Source organism: Polyergus mexicanus, unplaced genomic scaffold (genome assembly GCF_030449975.1).
Source record: "Polyergus mexicanus isolate NDT 795.1 unplaced genomic scaffold, iyPolMexi1.0 SCAF_12, whole genome shotgun sequence".
Lineage (NCBI taxonomy): Eukaryota > Metazoa > Arthropoda > Insecta > Hymenoptera > Formicidae > Polyergus > Polyergus mexicanus.
In genome coordinates, this window is record NW_027223332.1 from 5,086,527 (window position 1) to 5,105,747 (window position 19,221).

A 19,221-nucleotide genomic window follows, 5' to 3' on the forward strand; every position below is an offset into this window, starting at 1 on the left:
TTCGTGGGCTCTCCCAAACGAGCGTGGAGTTCCGGAAACTATCGCAAACTGTGATCCAAGTTTATGCGATACAGGATATATACACAGCCGGGGCAGAGAAATCCAAAGAACGAGGAGTGGAATTACGATTATTACGTTGATATCGTCTCGCGACCTTATCGATCGTTCGAATCCCTTTTTGTAGAATGCAATTTGGAATATTCGTTGGTTTTCTTTCCCGTTTCGTTACCCCCCCCGATGATGGATTAGCCCATTACGAGCAAATTCTTTCTCTTTTTCTTTCTTTCTTTCTTTTTAACAGGTCCCTCTAAGCTGACCCAGTATCACATGGCATAATAATGCCAGCCACGCTGGCACACGCTAGCCCGGCTTGGCCCTCTTGTTCCTTGAAACAATGGAACGTTACTTTGTTTTCTGACGTACCGTCGTTTCGAGCCGGCGAGCATACGCGGAATCTAATCCATATCCTGGTGAGGATGAAATTTACTACTTTAATAACATCGCGTTTACCACTATCCAGGCACACGTATACACACATATACGGTCACGCGCGCCCACGCTACCGGCGTACCAATGTTCGCCAACTTCCATCCAGCCTCTGTCCGACAGACGGTAACGATTTCGAGTATTTGGGTCAAGTTGTAGCCGTTGTTTGCTAGTGACCATGTATATGCGCGCGAACGTATCGCTGGCTGTAAAACGTAAATCCGGTAACAGCCATGGCAACTTGTTCCCTGTCGGAACGGAAAGTAGCATTGCTAATTTAACGGCGCAACGCGATGCTCTCTCTCTCTCTCTCTCTCTCTCTCTCTCTCTCTCTGCGGTATTCGTTACCTACGCGAGCAATAATATTTCTGCGATGTGAAACAACGTCGAGACGTTGACGTACGTCCACTGATGAATTGGACACGGAATGTCCGAGTGCATGTGCTTCAAATCGCTGACGTGGATCGCAAGATCGGTGTAAGGATAACAGATACAAATTGCTCATTAAATAAAAAAAATCTTAACGTGACGCTTACATATTTTCATACTAAAATAAATTTAAGCGTAATTTCTTTTTATTTCTTTTTATTACTTATCTTGATTTTCTGATCTCATTTAAATCATAACGTAAAATAATTTATTTATTTTATTTGTTATTATTTCAGGAAATATATCCTAAATTAAATATATTCTAAATTTTTTGGCAAGAGTGTAAATATATTTACACTCTTTAAAAATATTTACACGCTTTAAAAATTGGAGTAGTTTATTACTGTTAAATTTAATATTTAAAAAACTTGAGAATAACACGTTTATAAGGGCGAAATTGCGAAAGAAGGCTCGAAGAAAATCAGGAAAAACAAAATGTACAATTCAACGAGATAGGCTATTTTCGCCTGTATACACGCATACCCTATAAGGGCAGATTGGGGCGAAGAAGAGCCGCTCCTTTATTTTCCTTACCTGCGTGGGACGGTCACGTTGCTGCGACGCACGAAGGGGCAAGGAAGGAACGAGGAGAGACGGAAAATCGAGAGAAGGAGGGCAAGATACGACGTTAGGGAGGATCCTGGATACATAACGTAACGGATGGACAGGCAAGCTAAGGCTAGATGGGTAAGGCTATACTCCAAAGCTAAACTACTTTGCCTCGAGCAAGGCGGTGGGGGTTACGAAGCTTGAGTGCTAGCCGCTTGTTCTGTAATCCAATAGAGACCCTAAGTCCTTTCTCACTCCACTGCCGATATAGGTACACACGTTCATAGGTAGATAGATGCACACTATGTACATCGAATACGTATGTAAATTTCAATATGGCGCGTCGAGTCTGTGCGTTCTTTTACCGTCTACTGTCTAAGCTAACCGAAAACAATTCACGAAACCGGATAGAAATCCTACAATATCGGGAGCATCGTAGACAGTACGAAACGGATTCGTCAGCGTAGACCCTTTAGGCCCTTCGAGATGTTCGAGATGCGCGGAATATGCAAAACTTATACAACACACTCTAGATGACCGATCCTGGAATCCTGGTTCTATGGAACGATGGAACGTGCAATGATTTTTAAATATGCCGCAGCATCCAAGATAATTGGATAAGACGTTTGAGCTGATACATTATTTATATTTATGCAAACATAACTCCCTCCCTTATTCGATATTACGAAAACTGTGAACGCGCCATGCATTTCGATGGAAATCCGAATCGCTATTTATATCACGCCCTATGGATGATAGGATTTTGATACACGGTTGGTATGACTATTATTAATCGAATGAAAGCTGACGAATTATCATTCCTCCGATTAAAATAATAATCGTCGATTTGCGATTTCAATTAAACGTGTCTGATTAGTTATGTATATATTATAATATTACATGAGAGATTTACAGCATATATGATTGCTCGTGTATTAAACCATATATTACAAAATTCGTTCCTAAATAAAATAGAACTACTTTTTTTATGAATTATTTTCATAACTATGTATATATAATTACATTTTAAACGGTTGCGTTCATCTAGCCCTCTTTATTATTCCATGCATAATACTTTGAGTTAATATGTATATAATGCGTTTTTCTAAATACACCGCTTTCCAGTGCATGCATTTTTCCTATACTTTCGTTATTATATATAAGCATTTGAAAAAAAAAATTTTTTTAATTTATTAAGTATATGTCATCGACGACAGTATGTTTCAACAATTCAATATATTGAAAAATTCCATAATTTTAAAAAATTGGTACAAGAAAATCGGCAACATATTTGACTTGATACAAGAAATTTGGAATACTTGCAATCAGCAAGAAATCAAAGAATCGCTGGTAAACTCTCGATATAAAAAAGTCTCTCGTCAGCAGCTACATAGAACTCGCGGTATTAGAAGCCCATATCACGTAGTGGCTCATCAGTGGTGAAATTGGCCACTCTTCTCAGGCATCAAGTTTTCTTGACCTGAAAACTTGAAAACCATGCTGCTTACATAGGAATGCGACCGTATGTGGCAATAGTATCATTTCGCATTACATATATTTCGAACAACATTATTTTATAGAAATCTAAGAAGGATGTAAGATTTAAAGATATAATTATTATATTATTATTGTGCTGTATATACGTGCTGAATGTTTTAAAATAATTAGAGGATTGATTAACGGATCGATCTTAACTAATATAATATAATTATAGCGAACATTATTAATAAATGTATCATAAAATAAAAAATATTTAACTAACTCTCGATGTAAGAATGTATGCCTAAATAAATACATCGATATCTATGACGTACAGTTACTGGAAGGGTAAAGCAGTGCCTGAGAGCTAGGAATACCGTGTGAATTACTACCATCGTAGTATACCGACATCGGAATCGCACCCCTACAACGAGGGGTAGTTTTACTCGAGATGGTCGGTAAGGAAGTCTCGCGGCAAAGGGTAGTTCGTTGCCGATGGAGCATTCTAAAACACCCTGTCTAAACTGTGCACTGGGCTGAAACTCGAGCGATGGGGTTACCAGTCGGATAATTTTTTGCCGTAACGAAACAACTGCAACGATAACATTCATTGCAGTTTATCGATGTAATCGTTTGCCGATAAGGCCTCGTCGAAGTATTTCACAATATTTAAGGCTTCTAAGTACAATAGCCAGCGCATAAAATTGCCATAAAATTATTGCTTTTAGTTGTGCATTAGCAATCATTAGAAATCTTTTATATATCCAACATTGCACATATATGCTTGTCTGGCATATAAAATTGTACGATTAATTATTTGATTTCTGCGCTTGAATCCACTTGATATTGTTTGCTATATTGAATGTTTTAATGTGCTCGCCGATGATGCGATTGTCGAATATCGAATACTTCGAGCGCGATCAATCGAACGCGGGACGAATATCTACTGTGCGATTTTGTGTGGCGTATTTTACTGCGCTGCTCGTAAAAGCTCGCGAACATCGTCGTCCCGGAATATCGATTTCACGGCTGCGGATATTCTTGCACGTGTCTTAGAGCTCGCGCCGGCACACCTACTCGTAAATGCGAGCTTCTGTCACTCCCCGCCGACGATCGCCGACAAAGTCGGGTCAGACGTCAAAAGTGAGTGACAGTCGTGCCGAGCCATTTTCTCTTACGTATAACGGCCCGACTCTGCAATAAGAAGATATGAGACACAAGGCCAGAAATGGCCGATATTTCTGACAAGTGCGCGCGCAAGCGAGGATAGATCCATGGTATTATAGACGTTTCCATTGTACCTTATATATTGGGTTATCGCTCTGTCTTCGCCTACACTCTCAATTATATACGTAAATGTCGGAGTACGATGCAAGCGCTGCGAGATACTTGTCAGTGCGTTTCAAAACTTTCGTCATGTTACATGTGCGTACCGACAACGTTCCCTAGACGCATTCTCGTTCGTTTTTAACAATATCATATTATATCGTCGATCCGTTTTCATTTTAGTTTTACATAAACAAGCATGAGAATAAGCGCAACCAATGTACTGAGGTAGCTTATAATTGCTAATCTCACGCGAGACGAACTTGTGCAATATATATGTGCAGCTATAATAGTATATAATTTCTAAATATCGTATTGAAGCAATTTATGTATTACAATATAAGAAAATGTGTATTTAATAGAAGATTTATATAAATATCACAAATATATGAATTGTAAGTAATGCATTTCCGTTACATTTTCTACTCATAGATAATATTCGGTATACTATAAATAAGACGCGGGAATGGCATAAAAGTGTAGCAAGGTATATCCATGAATAGAAATATAAAATAAATCAAGCGAATAAGGCGATAACGATATTGCTCTGAGATATTCTATTGTGCGGTAGTATTGACTAATGTGACAGGAAACCGTTATAGTATCCAACATATATCTAACAAAACTATATTTTAATTGTTGCACATACTATGAAAAATGTAATATCATTAATAAAAATGTCACTTGAATGACTTATATCTTTATATTCGTTTACAGTCATTGATAATTCAAATAATTTTATTCCGTATTAATAGTTAAAATAGTATGCCATCTATCCCAATGTAAATGAATCTGATTCGTCAATTAAAGTCGTATTATTGCGAAGAAACATTCAACTTGGCAAACTAATTTAAAAAGGAAGAAATAAAGAGAGAAAAAAATATATGCAAAGATATATAATTTTAATATTACTCTAATGAGGGGGGGGGGATGTAAATACGTTAAAATAAAAATTAATATAGCTTTATTAATTGTTGCAGCTTTATTATAATTCTTTATTATTTTAATTATATTTTGAAGATAAAATCATGTCGACGCAAAAGATCTCATATATTCATGCGTGCTATTTTGACAAATTTAAAAAACGATAAAGGAAGAAAGTGATGATACTTATGTTTCGCTTGATGTAGCGTAAAAAGAGCAGCAATGTGCACAGGTCAAACTCCTCGCATTTCTTTTTCCACTGACATTGGAGAGTGATTAAAAACTTGATCCTACCGCGCCGTTCCATCCTTATCCGTCCACCCATTCTCGTCCTTCGAGTTCGTTTTACTCGACCTCCAACCTTTCGATATAGGATAGCGGACGATATGGCGGAATAATTGTTGTTCAGAGTGAACTCGGGGACGATGAGCAAGGGGAACCGGAAGAGGCTTGTGCGGGAATACAGGCAAGGGAAGGAGAAAGAAAGAGAGAGAGAGAGACTCGACGGTGTCGAATTACTACTGGCATTGCGAAGTCCAGACATGAGGAAGAAAAAGAGAAAACAGCAACTGGGGTGAAGAAATGTATAAGAACAGTGGTGGTACGAGAGTGGAAACGGCGGATAAGGTGGAGAAAAGATAGACAAGACAGCGGGGACAGGAGGCAGAAGCAGAAGAGGGAGAAATGTAGAAGAAGTTATTAGAAATACCGTAAGAGAGTACAATACCACATCCACCCCGGAGTAAAAGAGTAAGGAAGGTGGGTTCACCCCCAATTCTTCTCCTCCTGCCTCTTCTGTATCCCAGAAGCCGTCGGAGGAGTCGGCCTTCGTGGAACGTCGACGGAATCGAGATGGCGCGAGGGAACGTCGCCGACGAGAGAAAAATGAAAGAAACGAGAAAGAGAAAGAGAAAGAGAGTCGCCTGTATCTTGACGCTTTCTTTATTTGCCGCGATTTATTTTATGATACACGCGCGCCGCACTCGCAGAGACACATAACAGGGCCACACACAAGCGAGCGGAGTCCGCGGTACCTTGTGCCCGGTCGAGTGGAAAAATGTGATATTCTCTGACAAATGGACGATGGCGGCTCGTGGCAGAGATGTACGTTTAAATACGATTGTTTATTTCGCGCTCGATTGCCCGCTAATACCAATTTGTGATGTTTCGCTGGTTTATCGCTCTTAGCCGCTACATTTCGGCAAAGCTAAGAGCACTATATACATTCCAATTCTATGAAGAGATATAATTGCCTCGTGTAATTCAACACATTCGTATAATAATAAGATATGGATTTTGCATACGACGTATTGATAAAATTAAAATTGCGTTTATAGCAATGCCTAAAGTTACTGGATAATATTTCGGCCGCGAAAAATAATTTTTTATGCTCATTTACAGCTAATAGCGTGCGTAGTCGCGAGGTAATAAACATGCAATTTATATGACCAACTTAATAGTTTTGTCTTGCCGTAACTATCGTGTATTATGTGTTACATATGCGCAATTTTGTACATCCCTACTATTAGGTATTGTCCAATCTGTCTATTATCGTGTAATCAGTCTAGTCAATATTCTCCTACTGCACGCATCCATATTTAGACAAGCTCATATTGCACAATAGTCCTTTGTCACGTTACTAATACAATCTCACTATGGTCTTATCAATATAATGTCAGCATGAATCTATAGTCTTACACGTGTCATTACATGATCTTTAACATTTATCTATTAGATTCTTTTATCAGTCTTATCATTTTTTCAGTACAAAGAATGTATCTTTCGTCTTTAGAACTGGGTGCAAAATGATTATGTGCGAGTTCTAGAAGATTTTTTATACATATGATATTGATATTGATTATTAGAAATTCTGAAGAAAAAATTCAAAGAATATCGTGCTCATGTTATATTTTCCACAAGCTGGATCTAATTTATAGATAATATTAATGATATTTTCTATAGTCAAATATTGTTATTGTTTTCAACGACAAAAAAATACTTGTAGCACGCAAACATGAATCTCATAAGTGCGAAATGAGAGACCTTTCTCAAGGTGTTGGTCAGTTGTCGAAGGAGTGTCGGGACAGAGGAAATGGATGAGATATCGATGGCTGAGCGAGAATAGGCGGTAGTAGTATGGGCTGCCGTAATTGTTATCCGATAGAAACTAAGGGAAAGAGCCGCCAAAGAATGGATGTGACGTCATCGGGAACAGTTTCACCTATAATTGAATTTATGATCGGTATATCGGCGTATCTCCTTCCGTCTGTCCTCTCTGCATTCACGGGTTCGAAAATATATTATTTAAGCGTCTCGATCAAATTTGTGACATATAATAAATACATACACAAATACGTACGCGTACTATTTGATACATGAATATCTAAAGAGCCAATGGCTCGTCTTTATCAAATGTAATTTTTTTTAACTGAATAATTGGCCCACATATACAAAAGATATTATAAAATAAAATATGTATATATATATTTGATATTTGAGAAAAATAAATATATTATATTAAGGATCACAAACAGTAACATTTGCCTGATCTCGAAAGTACCCGATAAATGCGTTAATAGCACAATTATGGTACGATCGAGGAAAGTTTTAATTACTGGTATCAATTCGCATAACTCGAAGCCAAGAATTCGAGACTTCTCCAGACACGCTGAATGAAGTTCAGACGCGGTGCATATCGCTGTACGTCGACGGAATCATTCCTCGCAAGTTTTAATTGCCGCTGTCTATTAATACAACGATTATGATAACGATATATCTCCGTTCATTAAACACCGGCTATCCGTATATTTATATCTAGCTAGATATTTCAGTCTTCCACGGAAAATAGAGGTTCTTCGGAGTTGAAAGACTTCTTGTACATGACGAGAATAAAATAAATTATTCTCGGTTATTATAAGGTTGATAAGATAAACTGAATCTATTTATACACATTTTCTCGCGGTGCTATACGCTATGCGCTTTGCTATTCTCATTGTCAATTGTTGACTTAACCCATCGGTATGTGCGTTATATGTATATATATATACAATATAGTGGAGACATATCATCGTGAAGCTGATTTTACAGCGATATGCTTCTCGTGCCAGCACCAGCTGAATTACATCGATTGCATTCTCATGCAAAGTATATCGTTCGTATTGACTATTGTTCTGCTTATATTATCGATCATTCTGCAATGTAACTATTTTAAAATCCTCTTTATATATATTTTTCGTAAATATATTTTTTTATATCTGCAAATGTATTAAGTAATTATATAATATAGTCTTTTCAAATGTTTACATACAATAATAATCCTTTCCTGATAATCTATAAATATCCGCATCATTTAAAAAAAATATTTAGAATTATTTCATTAATATCGTTATATATATAATATGATTGATTTTCAAACTAATCCATTACAATTTGTTGTAATATGCTTACCGATATGTAAAGAATCATTTTTCACCTTACAATAGAAACAAATCAGATTTCGTAATATTGGGACTATCTATCTGCGCTCGAAAGGATTTCCTCTAATCTTTTTCAATAGTTAATAGGATCGGAACGTTAATCAATCAAGCGCGAGGCAATTAACGTAACCTTTTGACAGGCGTTCTGTCCAAGATGCGAGCATCTGACGTGGATTTCTTTAATCAGTCACCCTCAATGTGAAACGTAAAGAGACGATGGGACACGAAAAGTGGAAGAGAAAGACGAACGGAAAATAAGTTGTAGCAGAAAATGAATCGCGCAAGTGAAACTGACAGGTAATTTTGTAACAATTAGAGAATAACAATTGTACATTTACTTTACTTGTAAAATCAAACTGAGAGAAACTTAGCATAAAATCTATACTTCGATTGCAGGTTACGAGAATATCTTTTCAAATTTTGTTGCAAATACATTTAAACATTAATTAAATTAAATGATATTCTAATTAATCACAGAATATTCCTCATACATACATACATACATACATATCTATATGGCTTTCGAAAGATAAAGAAATTTCCATGAGAATTACGTTATTATCCTGTGAAATATAGAAGAAAAAAAATGCTTCTCTTTTTCAGATTATTTAATGAAGTCATCGCTCATTTCCTTCTCGCCCTTCAATTTCGATTCATCCGTGATTTTAAGAACGTACCTAACAATTTCACTTTCTTACTCTGCGCTCGTCAGATTACCCTTGAGGAAAATTGCTGCCCATTTTTCTCCGTCATCCGGACTCACCCCAATGAGCTGCTGTGAGTTAAAATCGAAAACTCAATAGCACGAAGACGCGTATCTTACTTTTAGCTGAATAATCCTATCCCAATAAGCTTGCAATGTAATAAGCCACTTATATTCTTGATTTTGAAAATTATTTCAGATGCACGAATCAAGATAATGTATGAATATAATTGTGCAATAGCTGACACGATAGCGTGAATGTCATCATCAAGCTATACTGCATATCCACAAATTATACCGAATATGATTATACCAAATGCAATATATAATGTATAATGTCGGTTTGCGCTGCAACACACGATTCATATATTATCTACATAAATATCACAGAACATGATTGAACAGATGTGTATATATAAAATCAATTTTTGATGCATTATTAAATATAAACAAATGAAATTGCTATTATATCACAAGACGTAATAAATGAAAATTATCCCGAAAGTTTTTTTAAAATTGAGAGCTGATTTAAAATCTTCAGCGTGCTCGTTAAGTCAGTGAAAAGAAGTTGGAAGTTAAAGAAAAGCCCTACCATGAAAGTTGTTAAATATCAAATAGGATTCGCCCCATTACACCGAAATATCCTCGTAGCTCGGTTAGTCCTACTTATTGTTAGCCCGGTGCTTTCTTACTTGCACCCTTCATACTAACAAGGCTATCTGCTTTTATCGTTTCAATTCACATCATTCTGCCTAGCAAACCATCATAATTTTATTGTTTTAAAAGAATAAATTATTTTATCATCGGAAATAAGAATACGATTGATCAATCAAATATGATGTGCACGCGATACAGATATCATGAAATATACTCCTCTAAAATATAAAACAAGTAAACTTAAAAAAGAGATATAAAGTAAATTAGCACATGGAATTAATATAATTAAATTTAAAACTTAAAAAATGCTTATAAGTGGAAAATAATAGACATAAGTATCAAAGACAAGTACTACTTTCGATACGTCTCTATTCCTTGCGATATAAATATGAAAAATATTGCTGTATTAAATTGATACGCTATAATGGAGATAAAAAATAAAACGACTATCCGAAGAAAGTTTCGCGTCTCTGATTCTTATCTCAAACCACGGCAAGAACAATCACTTTAGGAATGATCGTCACGGGATAGGGCAGAGTGAACTTGCTTAAGAGAAGCGCGCGGGAGGTGGCACGGGATGATGCAAGAAGTGGATTGTGCAGCGACAACGTTAATAAATCTCTGGTAATTAGAAAGAATGTCCCGGGAAGACGAAATTGCTAGTGGGCCCGACTCGGTCGGCCTGTTCATTTTTTACGCTACACGAGCGTTAAGATCTTTTAATGCTAGGTTATAAATGATTTGCGAAACCGGAGCGCTATGCTCCTCGTGATATACCATATATATATATCCAGACAACCACTTGCTCGTTAATCACACCGGATTTGTTACAATTAAATTTAAAAGTAGGCTGACTCTCAAACGATATCAATTTATGCAAAACAGATTAATTAGAAGATCTTTTATGAAAAATTTACAATGCTTTTAAGAATGATATTAACAATTTCACTACCATTATCGTTTTAATATATTACAATTTCTGCATTATAATAATGAAATATTACATTTTAATGCATTCGTGTATGCTTCAACGGATCTTTAAAATTGAGAATCAACGATACAGATTCAAAGTATGAGTGGATCAATAAAAGCATGAATCTTTTCTCTGAATTCTCCTTTGTGACGGAAGAAAATCATTATCAATGCTTGCGCAGGCCGTAAATCAGAGGGTAATAATTCTCCGGGAGGGAAATATAGTTAAACGTCTCAATTGCAGTGCGCGCCGCGGCGGCAAGTCCGGTTGGCAATACTAATTAAGTGCTAGTGTATTCTCCTGACGGGAAACCCCTAGAATCCGGAAACGAGGGTAGATGTAATTAGGATGAGTTGTGACGCCTGTAGCAAGGAACCCCCGGCTTCGTTGCTTTCGCGCTTCTCTCCGCGACGATACCGAACAAACACACATACACGCGCGCATACGCTCGCGTGCATCTCTATGTACAAAATACACACAACGCAGATGCAAGCCGGTTGTTATCACCAATTTCGAGCTCTAATCGTTTCTAAACGCGCAAAAGCGCGGGATATTAATTTACGAACAATACACGTCGTTTCTTAATCGCGATCGTAGATGCGACAATTATTCTGCATAATTGATGTATCATCCTCTCGACTTGGCCACATCATCCTTACAAGAGACATTGCGCAATGCTCATCCACGATCGTGGGAATCGTTGTTGCAACGGCTAGTTGAACTCCTATTAATTGTACAGTCGGCGCGTCGAATTAGCATAAAGTTCTACGTCGGAGTGCCAACGCGCCCGGAAACCAAACTTTCGTCAAACTCCGTGCGCATACGCGCCAACTACGCGATTATAGTGTTTTGTCTGCCACGTTTCGTCCGGGTGTTGACTTTGTTTTAAAAAAATCTATTTTTCCAAATATACACGAAATAGAGCTTACTGGAACGATAGAAAAGCGAAAGCATACAAATTCTAGAATTATATGTATTTTTAATTCTCAATCAATTTTATTAGCACGCGAATGTGTTATTCTATTATCTTAGAGCATAATTTACGAGTACGTCGTAATGTCGTTGCGCAAGACAGAATATTAATGCTACATAATAATTTATGTAAATTTCACATATATATATATATATATATATATATATATATATATATATATAATTAAAATTAAATGTTGTTACAAGCATTTATAATTTTTTTATTGTAGTGTCTCATTTGCGCCATGTAATTATCATCGATACTAATTAGCAGAGCAAAACAGAACGAATATGATGTCTCGTACAGATAGCGAATAATAAAGTGCGGTGTTTTCATACGCGATAATAATATCGCGCAAATTTTAACAGCGCAATGTTATATAAATGTATGTGTTAATTATCTGTATACAAACGTATATATGTGTATGTCAAACCTATAAAAAATTTTAAGTTTTAAATAATATTCAAGAGTAATTTAAACGCACACTAAAAAATTAAGACTTTTGTATAATTTTTGGCACTTACGGATTAATGTGATATAAAAGTGCCTTCGTTACGAGGAGTCAAAGAAACTTTATGCACCTACTTTCTCTAATTGCTGGACGCCACAATCGCTACTAAATTTCCTTGACAGAATCAGCCACACCCCGTCCAGTACTCATCAGGATAAAAGTCGGAGGACGGAAATACTTAGCACAGAGAATGAAACTCTATCTCTCTTTCGGTTGGAAGTAATAGTAAAAATTCTATCTATATCTAGAATACCTGTCCTATCTCCCACACATTAACATACATGTTCGCTCTTTACCACAGGCTTAATATAATTTAATTTGATTTTTCATAAAATCTAAATATTCTAACATTTCGAAATTATCACGTATTCTCCTATTGTTCCCAAATCTTCACGGATACGTAATATTTTTTTATTGATAAAGTATTTTTCGACAAGGATAGAATAGTTAATGGCGATAGTAGCGCTTCAAAAAATTGCCGAACTTTGAAAAAAAACCCGTCCGGCTAGGAAGTACGGTTGCGAGAGACTATTTTACGGTATGTAACGATCGCGTGTGCCAGTACTTCGTGATTCTTGAATAATAACGAGTATGATAAGACGGCCTAACATTAAGAAATAAAACACTTTCTAGACGGAAATAAGCGGTGTTCCGAGATCTAGATAATACTTAATAGAAAAAGTTTGGCGACCGGTTAAGTTTTCGTACTTTATGTGGATCTTTTCGCAAAATTAATTTAACACGCATTAGAGCGGAAGAGGAGAGGGAGAAATCCCGTCAGTAGTATTCGAAGATAATACAATTGCTATATTATGACACAGACTCAATGCAAAACGGAATAAAAAGTCTTTTTAATTATACCGTCTTTAAGCATTCCTCGTACTGTCACTGCACCAAGTAAGTATTTACTGCATCCGCAATTACACTACGGCTGCAACGTGACGGAATTCTTTTTTTTCTTCTTCTTCTTCTTCGCGGGGGATCCGTTATTCCATTGAAAGGTCGTCGATATCCGTGATGCTTGCCTTTAAAAAAACTGATAGGCGAAATGAAATACGTCATCGTCGATGGCGATATTTTATAGTTCCGGATGATCGATTCCGCTGCGAAACTCCAACGAGAAACGTCCCATCCTCGTCCCTTCGCGATATCGTACCAGCTGGAAATTAAAGGCGTCTTCTCCATGCCAGGCGCCATGTTCTGTAAAATATTCGCTACCCTCACACGCTTTCGATATTCCTGAAACTCGCCGTACGCAAACAACGACTCGGACTTATAATTGACGCGGCGCGCGTGACTCGATTACCGTCCCCCGCTACGATAAAATCCTCGCGAGTGAATTTCTTAAAACGATCAAGCTGTCGTAATCCGCTTTCTTAAGCTAATGTGAGAGGAAGAAGAACGACTCGAGAACGGTGGCTACGTTCGAATAATTAGCGAGATGGGATATTTTCCCGAGTATCCGCAGTAGGTCGCATAGCGGGCAAGGAGGCGAGAGAGAATCTTGAGAGAAGCACACAGTGTGGAGACTCCCCGGTTAGCTGTCCCACCGATCTGTAATTTCGATAATTATGGGTTAATGCGTTTAGCCACGTTAGCGGCATACGTAACGGGAACATGATTCCAGACATACGTGAGATACCTGCAAATTAATTAAACAATTGCCATACCGGGCAAGTAACACATAATTGCTTAATTGTACTTATTCGAAATGTATAAATTCTACGCAAGTCAAAGTTACAGATCTTATTCATTCTTTTACTGAAACCGCGATACAAAAAATTGTCAACTTCAATAAAGTATTGGCGTGTGATTTTTTTTTTTTTTTTTTTTTTTTTCTGAAAACTATAAAATATATTTTAGACTTTACACGAAGCGTTCAAATAAAATCGTTCGTTATTACCAACAATCTGATAGTGATGTGATCGTCATTACTAGCCCTACTTTACTACCAGCCGTTTATGCCGACTGTTATTAGCAGCGGCTGCATACGATAGATATGCGGAAGCGCACGTCGGTCTAATCTGCGAAAATTCTCGACGAGGGAAAATCTGCGATGTATATCAAAATGTTTACGCGGCAGAGGCGTGCGTCAACACACGCTCGAGTTTCGACGGCGTCGCTCCTTAAAAGCTTTCCCCCGCGAGCAAGAAGCTTTCCTTTATGATGAAACAATATCGTACGTCGCCTTTTTTCAGTCACCCGCATTTCTTCCGTTCCACCGACGACCTCGTCTCGCCCACTCACGGTTTTCGTCGCCTCCGCCCTATCTGCATTCCTAGTCCCAACGAGCCGCAAAGGAATTCCAATTTTAAACAAAAGTTTCCTGACGGCGGTAACCTCTCTCTGGCCTTCCCTCTCCGTGCCGCTCCTTCTCTACCTTCTCTCTGCTGTCGACATCGCGGATTCTAGGCGCGCGTTCATGCATGGCCCAACCATGAGCTAGGCACATCGCTTCTTTGTCTACTCTAACATGTTTCGTTTATGTCTTCTCTACCCATTACAGAAATTCTGCTGCTTCCTCGCCAAGTGATTTTTTCCTTATTTCACGATCGCAAAATCGTTTCATTTTATTTCCAGTTATGTCTCGATATCGAATATATAATTTTAAGCTATTTATTTATATATATATAGAAAAGTTATAAAATATTCAAATAAATAATATATTATTTGAAAATAACCTACAAAAGAATTTTAAAAAACGAATTACAATTATCTTCTGTATCGTATTTTTTCGAACGAAGAATAGTATTTAGTAAGAGAGAGAGAGAGCGAAAAAGACACACGAAGAGAGAGGAATCGCAACGTGTGCGGCGTATCGAGCCCGCGCGAGTCGTCTCCACCGCTTTCTCTCGGATCGCCTATTTTAATGCCCTCTCCGCGACTGCGGATCGTCCGGGTAGAAAAAACGTGAGCGACTGACGGGGAAAATGGTAGCAAGGGCGATGATAAACAAACGCTAATCCATAAATCCTCTTGCAAACGGTAGAAAGCACGCGCAATATACGTATCACCGACTCGAGACATACATCAGTGCTGTGTCTGCTGCGATATCGATAAAACATTGATCCGCCATTCGTGCCCGAAGTCTCTTGTATAGGATTCGCAATGCCGTTAGAGGCATCCCCCGCGCCGACGTTCACAGATACACCGAGCGAGCGTGAATACGGAACGTACCACCGTTTCCACGGGATTATATCCGACTCTCCGCGTGCACTCGCTACGCCCGTCCGGGTATACACGTACGCGTCTGCCGGTATCGTGATCTACAAACGCGAATCGCGAAAGCTCCGCGCATAATTCGACGCTAATGGAATTTGGGTCGGCCCGATCTTTCAGCGACCGATCGCATAGCATATCCCGTGCGATTATTTGAAAAAAAATTGATACGCGCGCACAGTTCAGGATAAGCGTCGAATTTCTCCCTGGCGATCATGATTTTCGTAACGCGCGTGCGATATTTAAATACAGAATAGCCTCGAACACTGCAATCTAATATATATATATATAATGCAAATATAAATTAAATTGTAGGAGATTCTTTTTACTCGATCGTAGATTATTAAAGATACACGAATAAAAATTTTTATTAATGCTATATCGAAAGGAAAAAAAATATATTATCTCCCTTATCCGTAAAATCCTTCTCGTTTCAATAGACGACATTTGCGTCATACGATCTCAAAAATCGCACGACTCGTTTATATCCGCCGCGTTCCATGACAGATTAATATTATCTGCATTATCTAAGGCGATAGTGCTTAACATTAATCGTATCGTCTATCCTAGCGGCGAATGGTTTGTGTCGGGCAACGAATTGACAAGCTCATCTCTGAAGATAGTACTGTAATTATAAGGTTGGCGGCGAGAGAAGTGCAAGGGTCGACGATGACGGACTAGAGAGAGAGAGAGAGAGAGAGAGAGAGAGATACAAAATTCACAATCTAATCCAACTAAGCAAATTACTCTCAACTTTCTGGGCGGCAGCTACGCATGCTGTCCCTTCGCCTCGCATTCTCGACAACTTAGATCAAAGGGAGCCGGCGTCCTTCCGCGCGAGAATATCGCGCTTGACGTTTCATCTCACGACACCCGTACTTCCGGCATCTCTCTTTTCCTCCATTCTCCAGTCATTTCACAGACGCTGGCGTGTACAGAGTTCGGGCTTGGTTCGGCGATTGAACGCGCTCGACCGGACCCCGTCCTGCAATCGCGATTAAAGCAAGCCCGTAACGAACGCATCAAAATACATAGTTCGTCGTGTACAGCGATACGACGCAAGTTTAACACAACCCAATCTCGATGAAATATTTCATCGTGCCAATACTATTACTGACTTATATCGCGATTTTTGGATCTATCGCTTGTTAAAATATCTCATGTGTATCGTCATTTTTTTCTACATAATTTAACACGTGTCGCTGAGCACTTTGAGTAAACTCTTTAGAAAATCAGTATATTTCACCCGTGTATAATTATAAACACATGATTACAAAGCCGATGTGTGCGTCCAAATCACTTCAACCGTGTAAATTGCAAAGTAGAAAATCATATTGGGATAATTCGATCAGTAATGATATCTGTACGATTAGACTATAAATCTCAACAGATTTTCGATCATTTAACGTTGATGAGCTCGTAATCGTGTTCGCTTCTGGCTAAAAGGCAGTCGAGATAGAGAGGTGGCAGCAATCGACGTCGTCGGATCACTGACAGACGGAGAGATACGAGGAAAGGTAACATTTCCGGAACGCAATATCATTCGGAGCGAGACGAACCGTAATTCCCATTTGCTTGGTCTTCGAAGGTGAGGCAGCACAGGTTGCATCTGTTGATTATCCGATTGGTAAACACGGCGCATTGTTATCGATTGGGTCAACAATCTGCCGCCCCCATATTGACGCAATGCTGCCTCGCAGTTGCATAATGAATGGTTGGCTAATGACCCTACGGAGCTTGCGGAAACCGCTGTGAGAGGATGACGGTGGGCCCTGGAAGTCGAGCCACTTCCGGCATCAAACATGCATCGCCGGCACAAACGCGTTATCCGAGACATCCGTTTGAGAGTCGTCTGATATATATATCATTTATATCATATATCAAATTATTAAAATAAAAGTATTCAAATATTATAAGATTACATTTTTTTCTGTATTTCTGCAGCAATTAATTTTATACCTTATATTCATACTTAATTTAACAGTAATTACTCAGATATATCAACAGTTGATTATTACTTTTAATTATAAGCAGATAGTTTAATATAATATAGAATTTCGCGAAAAAAAATTATGCGCATATGTTTTCATCATCTTTTTATTTCGCTTTCTTAGAATTATACGTTGTCTATGTGACGGTAAACGCGAAAAGTTTTACATATTAAAATTATCTTTATGTAGATTACTGCGCGTAGATATAGCGTGTACAAGCAACAGACATCTAAAATAAAATGCGGGTCGCTTTGCATACATATCTAGTCAAGCATTCCTACCGTGCTTTCTAAGAAAAGTAGCTGCATTAATCCTCGAGACCCGCATAAACTGAGATTTATGTGTACTGAAAAATTTCATAATTATTAAGCAGCTTTTATCGCACATGTAACTAATATTAATGTGGCAGAAATTGTTTAGAATAAAAAAAATTTTTTATAATAACAATTAATGATATTTTCCCTTCAATTAACTACATTATCAGCAAGTATTTTGAAACTGTGCCATTTCTTGTTTTCAGCTCTGCTGAGTACGCGGAAGCTAATAAGCAGATTTTGACCACCAGTCTGACGCATCACTGTAAGTACATTATATCTGAAATATATTTTCAGCATTACCTTAAAAATTGAATGTATTATTCAAAGAATATAATCCTGTTAGAAAAATATAACGTTTAATTAAAATTTATATATTAATTGCCACAAATTTAAATCATTACAGTTAACAAAGAATTTTTCATTCGGACGTAGAAAAAAAAATCCGGACTGTGTTCCGTCATACAGATGAGATTCTTTTGCCGTATAACGCTGCGACATAGCGAGGCTTTCTTCGCATTTTCGTCGCGTGAATTATTCCTTTCTCGCGCAAGCTCAACGTCCTCTGCAACGTTACGCAACTTGTACTTTAGTACATCTCGACTGTGATTCTTTTGTACCGGTAGCCGACTTTCCGTCACTTTGCACGGTTTGCGTTGCGAGAGATGGTGAAACGTTAGACAAGGGTCGCGATTTTCGCATGAAACTTCCTTCACTTTTGTCCTCCGGGGCTGACGCTATAACGACTCTAATCTCCTTACGCTCCAAGCTGTTTTTGCCGACCAAACGAAAGTACTTATAGCGTTGACCAGTCGGGTAAGAGACTTACAATTTACTTCTAAGAGGCTTTGCAGGACGCGCAAAATGTTGTCGTATTCTAGACTTTATTTAATGTTCATGTCATTTTACATTTGCGCTACGACGCGAGTTTATCCTGAGAACGTCGGTGTATTTTCCTGCGAATACGCTTCGACGAACGTCATAATGTCAGAAAGAGGCAAAAAGAGAGGATAAAATTTTTTGTGTCGCTAGAGTAAGCGGTATTAGGTGCAGTGTCAAAATCGCAAAAGAGCCACCGCGAAAGCATTAATTCGCGGAACAAGAAGATAGAAATCCTCGTGTGATAATCGTATGGCGCAATCTTGTAAATTTTACATCCATTTAAAGAGTAGCTTCTCTTGTTCTCGTAATTGCGAGAATAAATGTTGAAT

The 19,221-nt window shown here is 38.0% G+C and overlaps 1 protein-coding gene across 6 annotated transcripts in view; it reads left to right on the forward strand.

Annotated features, from left to right (window-relative positions):
* Positions 1-19,221, forward strand: part of Ten-a (tenascin accessory) — a 422,894-nt gene that overhangs the window by 112,103 nt on the left and 291,570 nt on the right. For all 6 annotated transcript variants that reach the window (XM_070304904.1, XM_070304905.1, XM_070304906.1 and 3 more), the window contains exon 3: positions 18,217-18,275. The gene's annotated coding sequence lies outside the window, so the exon portion shown is untranslated. The remainder of the gene's footprint in view (positions 1-18,216; positions 18,276-19,221) is intronic.